The 18,107-nt window shown below is 38.8% G+C and overlaps 1 pseudogene; it reads right to left on the bottom strand.

Moving 5' to 3' along the window:
* Positions 1 to 254: 254 nt before the first annotated feature.
* LOC111152491 lies at positions 255 to 1,180 on the bottom strand (annotated as a pseudogene).
* Positions 1,181 to 18,107: the final 16,927 nt, after the last annotated feature.

The raw sequence follows: 18,107 nt of genomic DNA, 5'->3' as shown, positions 1-18,107 counted from the left end.
GATATCACAAAGCTTAATAATGTAAGTTACATAAATTATACAGAGAGGGCAAAATAAAAAACAAAAGACATATAAATTCCCAGAAAAAAATAGAAGAGTCATGTTCCACCTCTAGAATCAGATCAAGAAATGTGAACGCTTGGCTCAGGCTAGGCGCTGTGCAGTCCAGTGCAATTTTTCACCCCCAGGATGATTGGCCCTTTTAGAACTGCCATCCCAGAGAATCTCATCAGAGCCTCCTTTATATCTATTCCTTAGGCTGTATATATGAAGGGGTTCAGCATGAGTATTGCCACGATGTACATCCCACTTGAGTGGGAGCTCTGTGTAGCAGCAGAGCTAAGATACTCTCCTAGCCTCAGAGAATAAAATAAGGAGACAATGGAGAGGTGAGACGCACAGGTGAAAAATGCTTCATACTTGCCCTGAGCTGATGACATTCTACTTATGGAGAAAACTAACTATTTTTGAGTAGGAGTAAAGGATCTCATCGAAGAGACCAACTACCAGCAACATCACTGCAAAATAGATCACCAGGTTATTGAGAAAATTGTCAGAACATGCAAGTTGTATCATTTGAGTGGGTTTGCAGAAAAGGTGGGGGACTGTGCAGATGGACAGCTGCAACACCACTGATGTTTGGAACAAGGAATGCAAGACACTCAGGACCCAGAACACCAGAACCAGCAGTCCCCAGAGTTGGGGGTCCATGATGACCATATAGTTCAGGAAGTGACAGATGGCAAAAAAGTGGTCATAAGCCATCACAGTCTAGAAGTTAGAAGTTGTCTAATCCTGCAAAGAGCATGAAAAAATACATCTGGCTGAGGCAGCCTTCATAAGTGATCCTTTTGCTCTGAGTCTGGATGTTCCACAGCATCTTGGGGATGGTGGTGGAGGTGAAACAGATGTCTACAGAGGGCAGGTTGGAGAGGAAGAAGCACACGGGTGTGTGGAGGTGGGAGTCAGAGCTGACAGCCAGGATGATGAGCAGGTTTCCAAACACAGTGATCAGGTACATGGAGAGGAAAAGCCCAGATATGAGGGGCTTCGATTCTGGTTCCTCTGAATATTCCAGAAGCTGTAACTCTGAAATTCCTGTATAGTTTCCTGGGTTCCCATGGTGGAGGTGACTTTCCCATAAGGAATGTAGAAATAGTACCCAGAAATTCCTATTCATAGCTTCCCACCACCAACTTCTTTAATCTCTTCACACTTGCTTCCTCACTCCAGATGGGCTAGTTGTTTACTAAGGTCTGAAGACATTGAAGACATGGTTTCACAATTAAACCAAGTATCAGAATCCATCCTGCTCCAGATCAAAGAAAAATCAGTCCACAATCACAAACTCAGCAAGATAACGTTCTGGAGATGCACTTGGCAGTGGAGGAAGAGAGCATGGACAGAAAGTGGGAAGGCCAGCCCAAGACCTTCACCCACTCGGGAGACAAGGTATGCACCCATCCACTTGAGGGCTCACACATCTCTCCCCTCCACGACACACCGTCATTATCTGAACACGCACAGATATTAACACAACCCCCAGCCAAAGACCCACTGAAAAGATGGCACTTGAGACCATTCATTTATTCACCTAGCAAGTATTTTGTGCCTTTATCCTGTCCACAGGCACATGACAGATGCTAGGGAGAGGATGTTAATAAGACTGAAAAATGCCTGCCCTCAGGGAGCTTAAATTCTGGTAGGAGAGACATTTAAGAAAGCAATGCGGAGATAATTATTTAATTTAATACAAAGTAGGAAGAAGAAACACTAGATGTGAAGACGGCTTAGAACAGGTGTCTCGATGATATTTCTGACACGCTGGGCAAGCCAATGCAGCTTAGTGGTGAAGAAATAAGACTCTGGGTGCAGTTCAGTTCAAAGCCCAATCAGACTATTAATGTCAGCACTTTTCTTCTTTTAGTGTGGATTGCTTATGATTACAGTGCTAGCAAGGATTCAATTCAAGTCATTCATTTCATTCAATAAATTAAATAATGTGTACTCTCTTTGCTAGTAGCAATAGAAATTAGAACCCAGGTTTTCAGAAAGTAACTTGACAATATGTAACATGATTTCTGAAAATGTTCATACCCTATTAATTTCACTTTTAGAGTCCGAAGAAAATAATCTAAAGTGGAGACAAAGATGTTCATTCTGTTATTATACAGGATTCTAGAAATAGTCTAATTACCCAATATATGGAAACATTAAACAAATGATGGTATATTTACAAAAAGAAATTGGGGAAACTCATCAAAAATATTCACAAAGATTTTTAATCATATGGGGAAATATCTATCAGACAATTTTTAATTTTTTTAAATGTCAGATATAAAATTATATATCCAGGCTAATTTCAGCCACATATGATAATAGACACAGAGAGATATAAATGCTGTGATGCTTCCATGAACTGATGGGATGATTGGTGGATTTTTTGTTCACATGAATATTTTTCTTCCGGTTCCTGTTTTTCAAAATGCTCATAGAAGTATTCTTTGCCTTAATGTTCTTCCAAGCTGGTAACAAAAGGTATGGGCATGTGACTGGAGATTTTCAGGAAAGTAATTGAAGCCAAATTGGAAAGAGTAGCTACAGGTCATGGAGTGCCTAATTCAAGCCTGCAACCCCAGGATTTAGGAATACAAAGGACAGAAAATTTATCATTTGCCCTTTCAATATTGTCTCTGCACCCTTCCTTATCCTACCCTTACTCCCCGACTTCCTCTCCTGGCTTCCGGGGTGCCCTTGGAGTACCAGGAAAGACTCTTTGAAAGTAGCGCCCACCACCATGTGTTTAATTTCAATAAAAAGAGTTTCAGAGAATGCACAAAGCTTGTAGGCAGAGAAATTTACCTCCGACAGTGGCACTCCAAGCACTACTGTGACTGCCTGGTGACAGAAACCTGATGACCAGACCATGTTTCAAAGACGTGCCTTCAGTCTCCCCAAATGCAAATGCAGCCCTGGGCTGTGGTGTCTGGAGCTTTATAAATTCCAACTCCTTTCCCTGTGGACAACAAGAAGGTTTCACTCACCCACACGGATTTTCAATCTCAACTCTGATCCTTAAGACTCACCCAAATGTGGAGTGAATCTCACAAAAGAAAACCCAACAGTCTTGGTTTTCCTCGATCCCCACCCCACTTCAGGCTCGTTCTTACAGCATCACACCTGAGATCCGTATATCTAATCAAGCAAATCTGCAACAATTTTCATTCATCATCTGCTACATGAGAGTAACAAAGATGGGTGTGGCTTTCCAAGAGGGTCCTTGTATCTCTGAAGATTCTTCTTATTATGGAAGCCTATATTCTGATGACCATGAATGCCAGGGGTAAACCCAGACTCGGGCCTGGCAGTCCTTGGCCAACCAGTTGCCTGAAGAACATAGGGGAGTACCCTTGGCTTCCTAATGTGTTATAGGCAAGAAAGAGGATTGTTTTTTCCAGGGTTGTGCTAAAATGCTGGTACTCTGCAAAATCTTACGTCAAAGGCATCTGAAGAACAAAGCACACAATTGCATCCATTTCTATAAAAGAGTTTTAAATTTTTGGACAAAATGTTGTATCTTCTGACCATTTTTCCCTTCCGTTTGTATCAATTGATATTAAATTTAAAAACATTTTAACGGGGCGCCTGGGTGGCTCAGTGGGTTAAGCCTCTGCCTTCGGCTCGGGTCATGATCTCAGGGTCCTGGGATCGAGTCCCGCATCGGGCTCTCTGCTCAGCGGGGAGCCTGCTCCCCTCTCTCTGTCTCTCTGCCTGCCTCTCTGTCTACTTGTGATCTCTCTCTGTCAAATAAATAAATAAAATATTTTAAAAAAAAAAACATTTTAACTTCTATTAGAGATAGATCATAAAATCTTTACTGTTCTAACAGGGAAAAGTTAATTTCAATTAAATTCCATTCCTCCTTTTATTTCCAGTATTTATCTTTGATGTGTTTTCCAAGCTGTCTTTTTAAGTGCTATTTTGTTGGAAACATAAATTCAGAATCATTAGAATCTTATTATTCAATATATCTTTCCCATTATATGCTGTTTTTCTTATATTCACAAGTCTTGAAAGCTTCTAAACCATCTGCTAACTTTTCATCAATGTGTATCTTTTTATTTCATGTAGGGAAGGAATTGTCAAATTTTTAAATTTGGTCGGAAAATCTCTTTGTACAGAAATTACAATCCTTTTACCTCTCTCATTCTGTAAGTTGGTCATTATTGAGCTATGATCTCTTTCATTTGCATAGTTTCTGTAAGTAAACTTGAAACTTTATTTTCTTAGAAAATAGGTCATAAAATCATCTTAGCTGATACAGCCATTTCACTAACCTTCAAAGATTGACTGCTGTTGTAATTTGGTGGTTTAAATTATAGAATTAACCTATTTTGTTAGCTCAGCAACATTTGATCTTCCTGCTAGGGGATATAAATCATGGATCCTTCTTCCCTTAATAATTTTAATAGTGCCTCTCCACAAAGAAACTTTATTTACTTCTCCTTGTCCTTATTTAGACTTAATTGCCTGAAACCTGTTAGCCATTCTCCTCTTATACCTTATAGTTCTAACACAGGATCTAATTTACTAAAGAATTCCACTTAGTTCATTCAGATTCATTTATTTCTGAACTATCTCTTCTCAAAAAAAAAAAAAAAGGCCTTACTTTTTTATGATATTTAGTAGATGGGGAAATCAGAATACATTATTTCTACACTATTTCAGTTGAAATATACACTATTTCAAGGTATATTGTTTTAAGTATTTTAAGAATTTATTTATTTATTTGACAGAGAAAGTGAGCATAAGCAGAGAGAGGGGTGTGGGACTTGATCCCAGGACTCTGAGACCATGACCTGAGCTGAAGGCAGAGGCTTAACCAACTGAGCCACCCAGGCATCCCTTAAGTATATTCTTTCTATGCCTAAATACTACCAACTCAGTTCTTCTTAGTATCTTGTATTTTTAAATGTTTTTTGTTTTTATTCATTTGAGAGAGTAAGAGCAGGGGGAGGGACAGAGGGAGAAGCAGACTCCCTGCAGGGAGCCTGATGTGGGGCTCTATCCCAGGATTCCGGAAGCCGAAGGCAGACGCTTAACCGGCTAAGCCACCTAGGTGCCCCAGTGTTCAGTATTTTTAAATGCTCATAATGAGCTCATCGCATTACCATCTATTAGCACTAAATCAATTATAGATGAAGAACCATAATTTAGGAAATTTGTGTACTTTACGTCAAATAGCATACAGAGCGGAAGAGCCAGGATTTGACCCAGGTGTCTGATTCCAACAACGCTGTAAGAACTTAGGGTTTTAGAGGAGAAAATAAACCACACACAGATAAATGTCAAATCACTTTTTTTTGTTTGTTTTTTTGTTTTTGTTTTTTTTTTATTTCTTTTCAGCGTAACAGTATTCATTGTTTTTGCAGCACACCCAGTGCTCCATGCAATACGTGCCCTCCTTAATACCCACCACCTTGTTCCCCCAACCTCCCACCCCCTGAACCCCACGCACCTTCAAGACCCTCAGGTTGTTTTTCAGAGTCCATAGTCTCTCATGGTTCACCTCCCCTTCCAATTTCCCTCAACTCCCTTCTCCTCTCCATCTCCCCATGTCACTTTTTAAACAAAAGATACACACAATACATGTCCTCAATTGAATTATGTGGTGAGGGTTTATTTTGTAAAAGCTCCCCACTCTATTTTATGGTGGAGAATCACTGCTCTAGGAAGAAAGAGAGCAAGAGATTTGTCAGAGGCTCAGTGAGGTGTTATAGCCTCATGGATTTGAATATGACGGAAGGACAGTTAGGCTATGGGTGGGTATCTGGGGTGGGAGAGCTGTACGTGAAGGACATACATGGAGGGGAGCTGCAGGAAAAGGGCTCTCCTCCTAAGTGCACCACGTGTTTCCCATCACCCGGCTCCAATAGTACCTCTCATCCACCCCACTAAACCCTATCACCTTCCTAAGTTTCCTGCCCTCCAACCCAACTTCGATGCACATCTTCAAAACGTCTTTACCAAACACTAGAAGGAGAAATTACAATAAACACAAGGAACACAAAGAAAAAAGGTTGAACATAGAAGATAACAAGAAACTTAAGAGAGGTAAACTTGAGTCACAAATCTCTTAATCGACAAAATGTTCTATATACAGAGGTCACTGTTCTTCTTTCCACCTACAAGGATACTCCCACCTCAAACCATTCTGGTTGGCCCTGTGAAGAAGGACCTCAGTGCCTTCCAGAATTCAGTTCTTAATCTTTTGAGCATGTTCCATGGGGCCCCTGCTTCCTCCAACCAGAACTTCCGTCCTATCTCCAAAATCAGTGCTCTGAAACAGCCCAGACTGGGGTTGCCTAATCTCTAATTTCTGTAACTGAGAAAATTCCTTTTCCAATCTGAACCTAAATCTTGGGCACTCTGACACTCAGGAGGTTCTAGGATCATTTTTGTACAGATTACTCCTGGCCAGTGCTAATGACTGGTTTGGCTTTTAGTGACACTTGGTTTCTGCACCTTGAGTTTCTCCACAGTATCCAAGCAAAGACTTCATCACCATGGTGTAGTGCGAGGTGACAAGTTTCATCTTGGCAGCATTCAGTCCCAACTTCACCCTACCTTCCTTCGGCCAGTCAAACCCCTAACCAAAGCTTCTTCTTGTTGAACATCCTATTTCTCTTAATGAAAGTGATGAATCCTCGCCCCTGAAAACACATGCACATACACATGAGTCTTGCAATTTTGCAAGTTCACAGGTCTCCTGAATCCTGTCCATAGACTTCCTAGAAATCCATGGGCCCTAAATCAAAAATCCCCATCTCAGAACTTCCCACCTTGCCCAGGTCCTAGTCTGAGAAAGACACACAGTTCTCAGCTCATATGTAAAGTGATGACTATCATCCCTCAACCTTGTCATCCATTTCCCTCTCAACTCTTCTCTTCCATAATGAATTGTTAGGAAAAGTTTATACATTTAGAACTGGACCATTTTTAAGCCATTTAGCCATATGATAGTCAAAAGGTGAGAGGTTGTCTAGTTTCTTCAGAAATGATTTACAGGAGCAAAGATTTGCTGAAAGAATGGGAGCTCTATGTTTGCAAGACAGAAAACTATCAGGGAAGCAGTTCTGGAAATTATAAAAGACATAGAGAGAGAAGGGGAGTCCCTCATGTGGAGGATCTTGATGTACAACAGAGAAGTCCAGACTTCATCTATCCTATAATTACTTTACATAGGAAAAGTTTTGATTAGAGCAATGGTTAAGGAAAATGGATGTGGTTTTGGTGAGCAAGATGGGCTGCAAGGAGGAAGGTCCAGAAACAGGGAAGTCCAGTAGGAGGCCAAGACTGTTCAAACAGCATAGGGAACTGGGGGTCCAAACAAATGTGAAAAGAACTTCTCCCACTACATGGCAGAATGATACCAGAGAAAAATAGAACTCAGTAACAAATTGCAGTTGGCAACAGGACTAAGAAGAGAAGTAGCAGGGGAAGAGAAAAAGGCAATGAGAAGTCCAGACAGTGAAAAATTGTGGACCTCATTAACTTGGAAGATATTCCTTAAAGATAAAATGAAACAAATTAATAGAATTAATTTTGGTTAGAGTTTGGTTAGAAATAAGAGTAGGGGCACCTGGGTGGCTCAGTCAGCTAAGCGTTTGCCTTCAGCTCAGGTCATGGTCCGAGGGTCCTAAGATCGAGCCCTGAATTGGGGTTCCCTGCTCAGCCAGAAGCCTGCTTCTCCCTCTCCTACTCCCCCTTCTTGTATTCCCTCTCTCGCTGTCTCTCTGTCAAATAAATAAATAAAATCTTGAAAAAAAAATAAGGATAAATTTAAAGGAGTTATAATTTCTCTCTCTCTCTCCCTCCCTCTCTCTCTCCCCCCCCACCCCGAATGTGTTTAGATAAAGCATAGATACTTAGGCAAGTTTTCAAGAACACCTATTGATAGGATAAGCTCTCTGGATTGTTTCCATTTTCCATTCTGTAAGTCTGAGTCTAAGGCCATGTTTATATGCTGTCCATCTCTTTAGATGCAAAATGAAAAAATTAACCCATCTGGATACAGTAGTAGAAATAAAGTTATATTTGGCAACACATAGGCAAAACATTCTGATAATCTTTTCTTCCTTCAGGTGTCTTGTTATTTTATGGATACATCCTACATGAAGCAATCTCCTTAGAATGAAACTTGTGGCAGGCAGATCTTACCTTCTTTCTATGTACTTCGTAATGCATAAAAGTTTGAGTTCCTATAAGAATTCATTGTGGCTGATGATTAATATGATTTGGTGGTTAAAAATAATAATACATAATATTTGCGGGTCTGTGCAAAAAACATTATATGCAGTATCTCTTCCAATCCTTAAAATGACTTTGTGATGTAAGTATTATTATTACTGCCATTTTAAAGATGAGGAACTTGGGGTTTAAAGAATATTAAGTAACTTGACTAAGGTCACAAATGAGTCTAACTCAAAGCTTTCCTATGTTTTTGTGAACTCTGAGTGTGTCTCAACCACTGCTTCTTCTAAAACTAATTCTTCCTGCTTTTTATGTAATAACAGCTCAGTAAGTGTTTAATAGAGGACAGACAGGATGGGTGGATGGATGGAGACATTAGATAAATTAGGACAACCAGTGGGCAATATATTTCTGCTGGATCCCTGCTTCCAAAAAACAACAGCATTTCTAGAGCCTTCCTATGTATACATGAGGCACCCTGCCAAAGTGTCTCTTCTGGCAACAAGCACAAAGGCAGATAAGTTGAGTTTTTTACCTCGGTCAAATGGTCTGTCAACCACTTCCTTGATGGCTGTTTACTCATCACATCTAGCAGCTGCTCTGTTGAGCCCACATACGACCCTGGTTCCTGCTGTCTCACTTTCAGGTATTAAGCTCACCACATTTGGTCTCCATGTTTAATGCAGCAGATCTTATCAAAAAAAAATTTAAAACCACATAGGTTCATCAAGATCTACAGAGACTTATATAAAACATATCATTACTTTTAAAAGTGACAGATAATAGGTCTGCATCTAACCTTTTCAGGCAGGGAGATGATCCTGAGAAGATAACAAACAGGCTTGGGTTAAACATCTACCATATATGTTTTATACAACGCTAAGAGCTACAACTTAGTAAGTTTAAGTCTCACGAAAATAGATCAAAAATATTTTATACATAAAATATAGATATAATATATGGATATACACATGTATATGTATAAATTATATAATATATAAAATGGCCAAATTATGGAAACAGTTTAAGTGTCCATTGACTGACGAATGGATTAAGAGGATGTGAGATATATGTGTGTGTATGTATATATATATATGGCATACATATATATAAATGGAATATTACTCAGCAATTAAAAAAGAATGAAATTTTGCTATTTGCAACAAAGTAGATGGAGCTAGAGGATGTTAAGCTAAGCGACATAAGTCAGTCAGAGAAAGACAAATACTATACGATCTCACTCGTATGTGGAATTTAAGAAACAAAATAAACAAGGAAAGAGTGGAAAGGGAGGGAAGCAAACCAAGAAACAGACTCTTAACTCTAGATAATGGTTACTAGAGGGGAGATGGCTGGGGGATGGGTCTAATAGGTGAGGGGGATTAAGGAATGTACTTGTGTGATGAGCACTGGCTGTCCTACAGCGGTGTTAAATCACTGTATCATACACTTGAAACTAATATTACACTCTATATTCAAATAAAAATTTGAAAAAAATAATAAAATTGTGATGCCATCAACAAAATAAAAACAATCCTTATCATTCAGGTTGAGCAGGAATAAAAGCTGAAAGAACCAGGGGTATCTGGGCCAAGATTTGAGGGAATGGATGAAACTACTTTGTCACCTACATATGTTTTTCCTCTGTCCTAGGAGGAAATTTACTTAGAGTACACACACCAGTTAGAATGTGTTCCCAACCCATAGCCCTTTTCTTTAAGAACAGAGCAAACTGAACTACAAGGCTAGACCCCCCAGTGGCACTGGTTTTACTACATGATCCTGCACAAGGATAGCTGATTGGACACATGACTCAAAATAAGCCAATCAGACCCTCCTGAGACTCTGGCTGGCATCAGAGAAATGCCTTTCAGTGGACCTGAGAATATGTGAACATGGAAAGCCAACAGTGTAGAGAAAAAGTATCCACAGAGAGAGTAATGACATCGTTTAAGGAGAGGATGGCTGAGGGACCAATTGCTTGACTCTGTTTTTTAGCTCTTGTGCGAGTGCTCCTAAATGCTTGCTGTAATTCCTGCCCTTGACTTCCTCAAGCCACTTTTATATTCTTACAGTTGTTTCACATTTTTGCTTCAGCTAGCTCAACTGATTTCTATTGTAAAGAAAGAAACTATGTAGTCTGCACATTTTCTCAATAAAATATAGACAATAATGCAAAAACTTGTATATGTCCTATAATAATAATAACGTAGTTGAGCAAAGATGTAACTAATAAGATACTTATCACTGTATTAATAGAGAATAATTTGAAATGAATTTAAAGTGCATTAATAACAGACTAAATAAATGAATAATGGTATATAAATAAAATTGAACTTTGACCAAGCATGTTTAATAATATGTACATCAGACATTTTTCAAAGTCAGTTGTTCTTCATCTACTATCATCTTACACTTGACATCAGGTTCATGAGGCTTAACTCAATACTGGTCTAATGTTTTAAACCCTGACTCCTGCAGTTTGTCTCCATAGTTGAAATGTATAATGACTGTAATGTTCTAGTTCTTCAGATCAAACAGAAAGGAAAAAAAAATCTGATTTACAGTCAACATATAATATGCAGTTCTCATGCTTAAGTTCTACTTCTTCCGATGCCCCCATTTTTAGGGAAAAGGAAAAGCAAATGTTATTGATCTGTTAATCAGAAATTAAGCCAGGGAATTGAGCACTGATCCTCTCACCTGCATCCTCAGTGAAAGACAGAAATACAGACACCTCTCTCTGCTCCCCCCTTATTTATTTTTATGGAAACCTGCACCTTGAAGGGAGTCTATATGTTAAAGGTATCTTAATCTAGACATGGTCGTAGCACTAGACACTGAAGGATTGTCATAAAACAGATATAACAGACAATGGTAAATGGAAGAGGGTATACCTGCAAATAGGTGAACAAAAGATAATTTAATAATGTTTAAGGCTTCACAATTTTTAAACTTCAAAAATAACAGAAAGTCACTTTTAGAAAGTAGGAAAATTTGTTGCAGAGTAAGTTTTTGTCAAGTTTCAATACCAACAAGTATTGGCGAGGATATGGGGAAAAAGGAATTCTCACACACTGTTTGTGGGAAGGCAAACTGGTACAGCCACTCTGAAAAACAGTATTGGGGTTCTTCAAAGAGTGAGAAATAGAATTACTATATGATCCAGTAACTCTATAACCGGGTATTTACCCAAAGACTATGGAAACACTCATTTGAAGGAATACATGTACCCTATGTTTATTACAGTATTATTTACAATAGCCAAGATATGGAAACCATCAAGTGTCCAATGAGAGATGAATGGAAAAAGAAGATGTGGTACACACACACACACACACGTGCACACGCACACACGCAATGGAATATTATTCAGCCATCAAAAAGAATGAAATCTTGCCATTTAAAACAACATGGATGGTCTATGTGTCTGTTTTTATGCCAGTACCATGCTGTCTTGGTGATCACAGCTTTGTAGTAAAGCTTGAAATAAGGCAACATGATGCCGCCAGTTTTGTTTTTTTCTTTTTCAACATTTCCTTAGCAATTTGGGGTCTCTTCTGATTCCATACAAATTTTAGGATTATTTGCTCCAGTTCTTTGAAAAATACTGGTGGAATTTTGATCAGAATGGCATTAAAAGTATAGATTGTTCTAGGCAGTATAGACATTTTAACAATGTTTATTCTTCTGATCCAAGAGCATGGAATGGTCTCCCATCTTTTTGTGTCTTCTTCAATTTCTTTCATGAGTGTTCTGTAGTTCCTCGAGTACAGATCCTTTACCTCTTTGGTTAGGTTTATTCCCAGGTATCTTATGGTCCTTGGTGCTATGGTAAATGGAATCGATTTTCTAATTTCCCTTTCTGTGTTTTCATTGTTAGTGTATAAGAAAGCAAGTGATTTCTGTACCTTGTCTTTGTATCCTGCCACATTTCTGAATTGTTGTATGAGTTCTGGTAGTGGACTCTCAACTCTATGGTCAAATAATCTTTGACAAAGCAGGAAAAAATATACAGTGGAAAAATGACAGTCTCTTCAATAAATGGTGCTGGGGAAATTGGACAGCTATATGTAGAAAAATGAAACTCGACCATTCTCTTACACCATACACAAAGATAAACTCGAAATGGATAAAAGACCTCAACATGAGAAAGGAATCCATCAGAATCATAGAGGAGAAAATAGGCAGTAACCACTTTTATATCAGCCACAACAACTTCTTTCAAGATATGTCTCCAAAGGCAAAGGAAACAAAAGTGAAAATGAACTTTTGGGACTTCATCAAGATCAAAAGCTTCTGCACAGCAAAGGAAACAGTCAACAAAACAAAGAGGCAACACACAGAATGGGAGAAGATATTTGCAAATGACAGTACAGACAAAAGGCTGATATCCAGGATCTTTAAAGAACTTCACAAACTCAACACACACAAAATAGATAATCATCTCAAAAAATGGGCAAAAAGGGGCGCCTGGGGTGGCTCAGTGTGTTAAAGCCTCTGCCTTCGGCTCAGGTCATGATCCAAGGGTCCTGGGATCAAGCCCCACATCGGGCTCCCTACTCAGCAAGGAGTCTGCTTCCCTCTCTCTCTCTGCCTGCCTCTCTGCCTACTTGTGATCTCTGTCAAATAAATAAATAAAATCTTAAAAAATAAATGGGCAGAAGACATGAACAGACACTTCTCCAATGAAGACAACAAATGGCTATCAGACACATGAAAAAATGTTCATCATCACTAGCCATCAGGGAGATTCAAATTAAAACCTCATTGAGATACCACCTTACACCAGTTAGAATGGCCAAAATTAGCAAGACAGGAAACAACGTGTGTTGGAGAGGATGTGGAGAAAGGGGAACCCTCTTACACTGTTGGTGGGAATGCAAGTTGGTGCAGCCAATTTGGAGAACAGTGTGGAGATTCCTCAAGAAATTAAAAATAGAGCTTCCCTATGACCCTGCAATTGCACTACTAGGTATTTACCTCAAAGATACAGATGTAGTGACAAGAAGGGCCATCTGTACCCCAATGTTCATAGCAGCAATGGCTACGGTCACCAAACTGTGGAAAGAACCAAGATGCCCTTCAACAGACGAATGGATAAGGAAGATGTGGTCCATACACACCATGGAGTATTATGCCTCTATCTGAAAGGATGAATACCCAACTTTTGTAGCAACATGGACAGGACTGGAAGAGATTATGCTGAGTGAAATAAGTCAAGCAGAGAGAGTCAAGTATCATATGGTTTCACTTATTTGTGGAGCATAAGAAATAACACAGAGGACATGGGGAGATGGAGAGGAGAAGGGAGTTGAGGGAAATTGGAGGGAGAGATGAACCATGAGAGACTACGGACTCTGAAAAAACAATCTGAGGGTTTTGAAGGGGCGGGGGGTGGGAGGTTGGGTGAGCCTGGTGGTGGGTATTATGGAGGGCACGTATTGCATGGAGCACTGGGTTGATGCATAAACAATGAATTCTGGAACACTGAAAAGAAATTAAATTTTTTTTAAAACACATGGATGGATCTAGAGAGTGTAAAATGCTAAGTAAAATAAGTCGGAGACAAATATCACATGATTTTACTTATATGAGGAATTCAAGAAACAAAACAAATGAACAAAGGAAAATAAAAAGAGACAAACAAACAAACAAAAAACCAGACTCTCAATTATAGAGAACTGGTGGTTACCAGAGGGGAGGTTGGGGTGGGGGGTGGTGAAATAAGCGAAGGGGATTAAGAATCCACTTATTTCAATGATCACTGAGTAATGTATAGAATTGGTGAATCACTATATTGTATACCTGAAACTAATATAACACTGCATGTTAATTATACTGGAATTAAAATTAAAAAGAAAATAGCAAAAAAAAGATGTCCTTCTATCAGTGTTTTCAGTTTGTCACAGTAGAGACCACAGCCTTGAGAATCCGCCATCACACTGTGACCCATCTCAGGCCCACCACCAGCAGACTAGGTGACTTTGAACTAGTTGCTGAAACCCACCAAACCTTAGTTCTCTTTTCTGTAAATTTGGATAGTAATATCCTATAGGATTGTTGTTGAAATTAAATAAAATAAATGAAAGATAAATATCAAAAAAGTCTTGTGTAATGTTACAAAGTATATATCATTGACATTCACTTGACACTTACCATATGTTAGGCCACTGTTTTTCATACTCATATGCCTTTCTGTTGTCTGTTTTTGTTGATGTCTTTAACGGCTATTGCCTTCATAATAATATTACCTAGGATTTTTTTTTTAAAGATTCCATTCATTTATTTGACAGAGAAAGAGACAGCGAGAGAGGGAACACAAGCAGGGGGAGTGGGAGAGGGAGGTTCCCCCCCGAGCAGGGAGCCTGATGTGGGGCTCGATTCCAGGACCCTGGGATCATAAACTGAGCTGAAGTCAGACGCTTAATGACTGAGCCACCCAGGCACCCCTACTTGAGATTTTTAAGAAGCTTTATAGATACCTGCCAATTTATCTTCAACATTATTATTATTATTATATTTGACTGTCATCCATCTGTGAATAAATTACCATACATTAAATTCATGTTTGTATAGACAGGACGGCTTACCCTCCTTACTAAAGCTGTTAACGTCAACACAGTTTCTATTTATTTTATCAAGCAAAGATTGGTAAGGAAGTATTCTGACCCCAAATATTCACTCCTATGTCCACTATGGCAAGTACAAGTAAGAAAATTGCAACTCAGGGATGTCTGAGCAAATAAATCCTTTCATGTAATGATTTATCTGCCATACCATTAAAATAGTGAATAGGTCCCATTATCATTACACTTTTCGTACTCACGTAACTACGAAGAAAGCTTTGTTCTCTGAACCTGTCCTGTTGGGCCTCGTTAATAAGCTGTTTCTCTTTTTTGACCTTCAGTTGGGCTTGCTTCCTTCTGAGTCAAGCCATCATCAAAAACTATTGTAACTTGCCAGCATTATGAATACCCAAATGTCACCCTACTTCCCCAACCAAACATATGTAACCCTGTTGGTCTTTCTCTTTCTTTGCTTTTATATCCTGACAACATTGCTCGTCAGCCAAATTCAGCGACTTTGGAAGTACAGAACTCCACGGGAATTCTACTGAGCTAGAATTTATATTTATTGTATTGAACCAAACTCAGAGCTGCCATCCCATATACATTTATATATTTTCTATCTATCCATCTATCATCATATACCTTTCTACACACAGACTAGATTGTCCCTGCTCTGGGGCGGGGGATGATATAGAGAAGTCAAAGACATAATTAAAACTTAGAAGCCACTAAAATATTCAACGATCAACAACTGGTTAAATGGTCTGCTGTTACCTCATTTCTCAGGAGGTTAGGGGGCAAATCTGTTTCAAACACATGCACAGACAAAAAGAAGCTTACCAGGACAACATGTTTAGAACACATTGTGAGGTGAGAAAACAGGTTACAAAACAGTATTAAAATATGGCCCAACTTCATTAAATATTTATACTCTCTTAACTGTATTTTTAAAAACTAGAACAATACACCTTAAATGGTCACATTTTGTAAAATTACAGGAGCAGTATACTCCAAAACTTATTTCTAAGAATTGGGATTATGGATTGATTTTGTTTTCTTCTTTTGCTTTTCTTCCTTCCTTCATCCCACTATTTTGTATAACAAATGAGCATATATCATGTTCATGGTCTGAAAAAAACTCTGTGTGTGTGTGTGTGTGTACAGGTGTGTGTGTGTACAGGTGTAGAAAGGTATATGATGATTGATGGATGGATAGATAGAAAATATGTAATATATATGGGATGGCAGTTCTGAGTTAAGTTCAATACAATAAATATAAACCTTGAAATTCCTTTATTTGTAAGCATAACAACATATAAACCAGAAGGACAAATTAATAATTTGTAGTGAAAACACTGCCTTGTACCAATCAGAATGCCTGTATCCACCATCCAGGGCACTTGTTTCCAGGTTATCTAAGTATCTAAGAAGGCTACTTCATTATTAGCAAATAGTTTGGTAAGCACAGAATATGAATACAGGGTCTGAATTACCCTAGAGGTGAACCCCTTCTACCCTGTTCTATCCCTAGAGCTCAACACGGTGCCTGGTATGTAACAAGTACTCGAGAAATATTTGTTGAATGAATGGCTATTTCATCCACACCATTATGGAACCCTGAAGAAATTCCCCTACTTCCTCACAGAGTAGACATTGAAATGATCAAACAACTAGTATCCCTCGGAACCAATGGCTTTTTTCTCAAAAAAGTTTGACAATATCTGACAGAGTCTCATGCCCTGACATTCTGATAAAAGTTAACATTTTAACAACATTCAGTGAGCATTTAATACACATATATATTACCTCCAAAACAGTATCTAATTTAGTCCTCACCACTCTTTATGAGTCATGTTTTATTGTTATCTCCATTTTGTAGGTATGGAAACTGAGTCACAGGCGATATAATTTTCCCAAGGACACACAGCTACTAACGTGGAGCTAGACTCTCATGGGAATGTCTAAGGTCAAAAACTTGTCCTTAACCAATATACTGAACAAGGGCCTTTTATAAGCCCCAGATGAAAACTTCCCTTCAGAATGTAATGATAAGGGGACCCAGGGTGGCTCAGTCAGTTAAGTGTCTACCTTTGGCTCCAGTCATGATCCCAGAGTCCTGGGATCAAGCCCCACATCAGAGTCCCTGCTTGGTACAGAGCCTGCTTCTCTCTCCCCACTGCTCATACACTCTTGCTAATTCTCTCTCTCTAATAAATAAATAAAATCTTTTTTAAAAATGTAACAATAGGAAAAACTCCATCTCCTTTAAGAAATTAGCAAGCTTCTTCCTTTCTCATAATGAGAACTACGTAACTGAGCATAACTACTTTTTTAATTCAGCTGCCAGGAAGCTCAGAGGCAAATGTAAACCTCAACTAGAGTAATTACGTTGGGTTTTTTTGGACTTATGGACCGTGAATTTGGGTTTTCTTTTCCTGGAACTTGACGTTTGAATCTGCATCCCGTGGGCCTGATTTATATTTTTCTCTGCTTTATTAACTGAATTTTTGTTGTAAGAGAATTTTGGAATAAGGAATACAGCACTGTCATCTATCGATCTTACTGTAGTTCCGAGTCACGAGTCACCGAGCCTCCACGGGTCCATACCATGCTCTGTACTGTATCCCATGGAGAAGAACCAAGTATTGGTATCTTTACCAAATACCAATCTTTACTTGGTATTTATCAATACCAAGTATTGTATCTTTCCTTCCCACATTCTGTGGTTATCTCTAAATCACATTAGCTTCAAAATACCTGAAAAGACTATAAAGGTGCTCTCTTGGTAGGCCACACAGTGTGCGGTTTGTGCTGCTTATTTAATTTTAGACTTTACTTTAAGTGACATCCTTTTAGACTTGAAACTTCAGTCATTTGCTGACCTTGATTCTCAGGGTATAAGATGAAGTCAGCATTACCAAAGGGAAGGCCACCGTAAAACAAATTTGCATGTGGCTGCTAATGTATAGTTACAGAATTCTAAATTTATTTGTTCGTCAAAGAAATGGAAAGTTTTCTGACCCACTTTAAATCACTGTTTCAGTAAAAGACTAGTAAGAAACCCACCTAAGGAAGAGGCTTGGTTTCCATGAGGTTAGTAGTTATTACTCAAAGGAGAAATTGACACACTTATATGATGTGTTTGACTGTGGATTCTGATGTAGGAATTGGGGAAACACTGGTAGACTGCCATTGTTTCCAGATAATGTGATGTGAGACATCTCCTTTCAGAGCTTTCAGGCATTATCTCAGTTCTTTGAGGCTGGGAAAGATGTATAAAGA

Source organism: Enhydra lutris, unplaced genomic scaffold (genome assembly GCF_002288905.1).
Source record: "Enhydra lutris kenyoni isolate GAN:26980312 unplaced genomic scaffold, ASM228890v2 scaffoldscaffold28, whole genome shotgun sequence".
NCBI lineage: Eukaryota > Metazoa > Chordata > Mammalia > Carnivora > Mustelidae > Enhydra > Enhydra lutris.
Note: the sequence above shows the minus strand (reverse complement) of the source record. Positions and strands in the feature narration are given on the sequence as shown.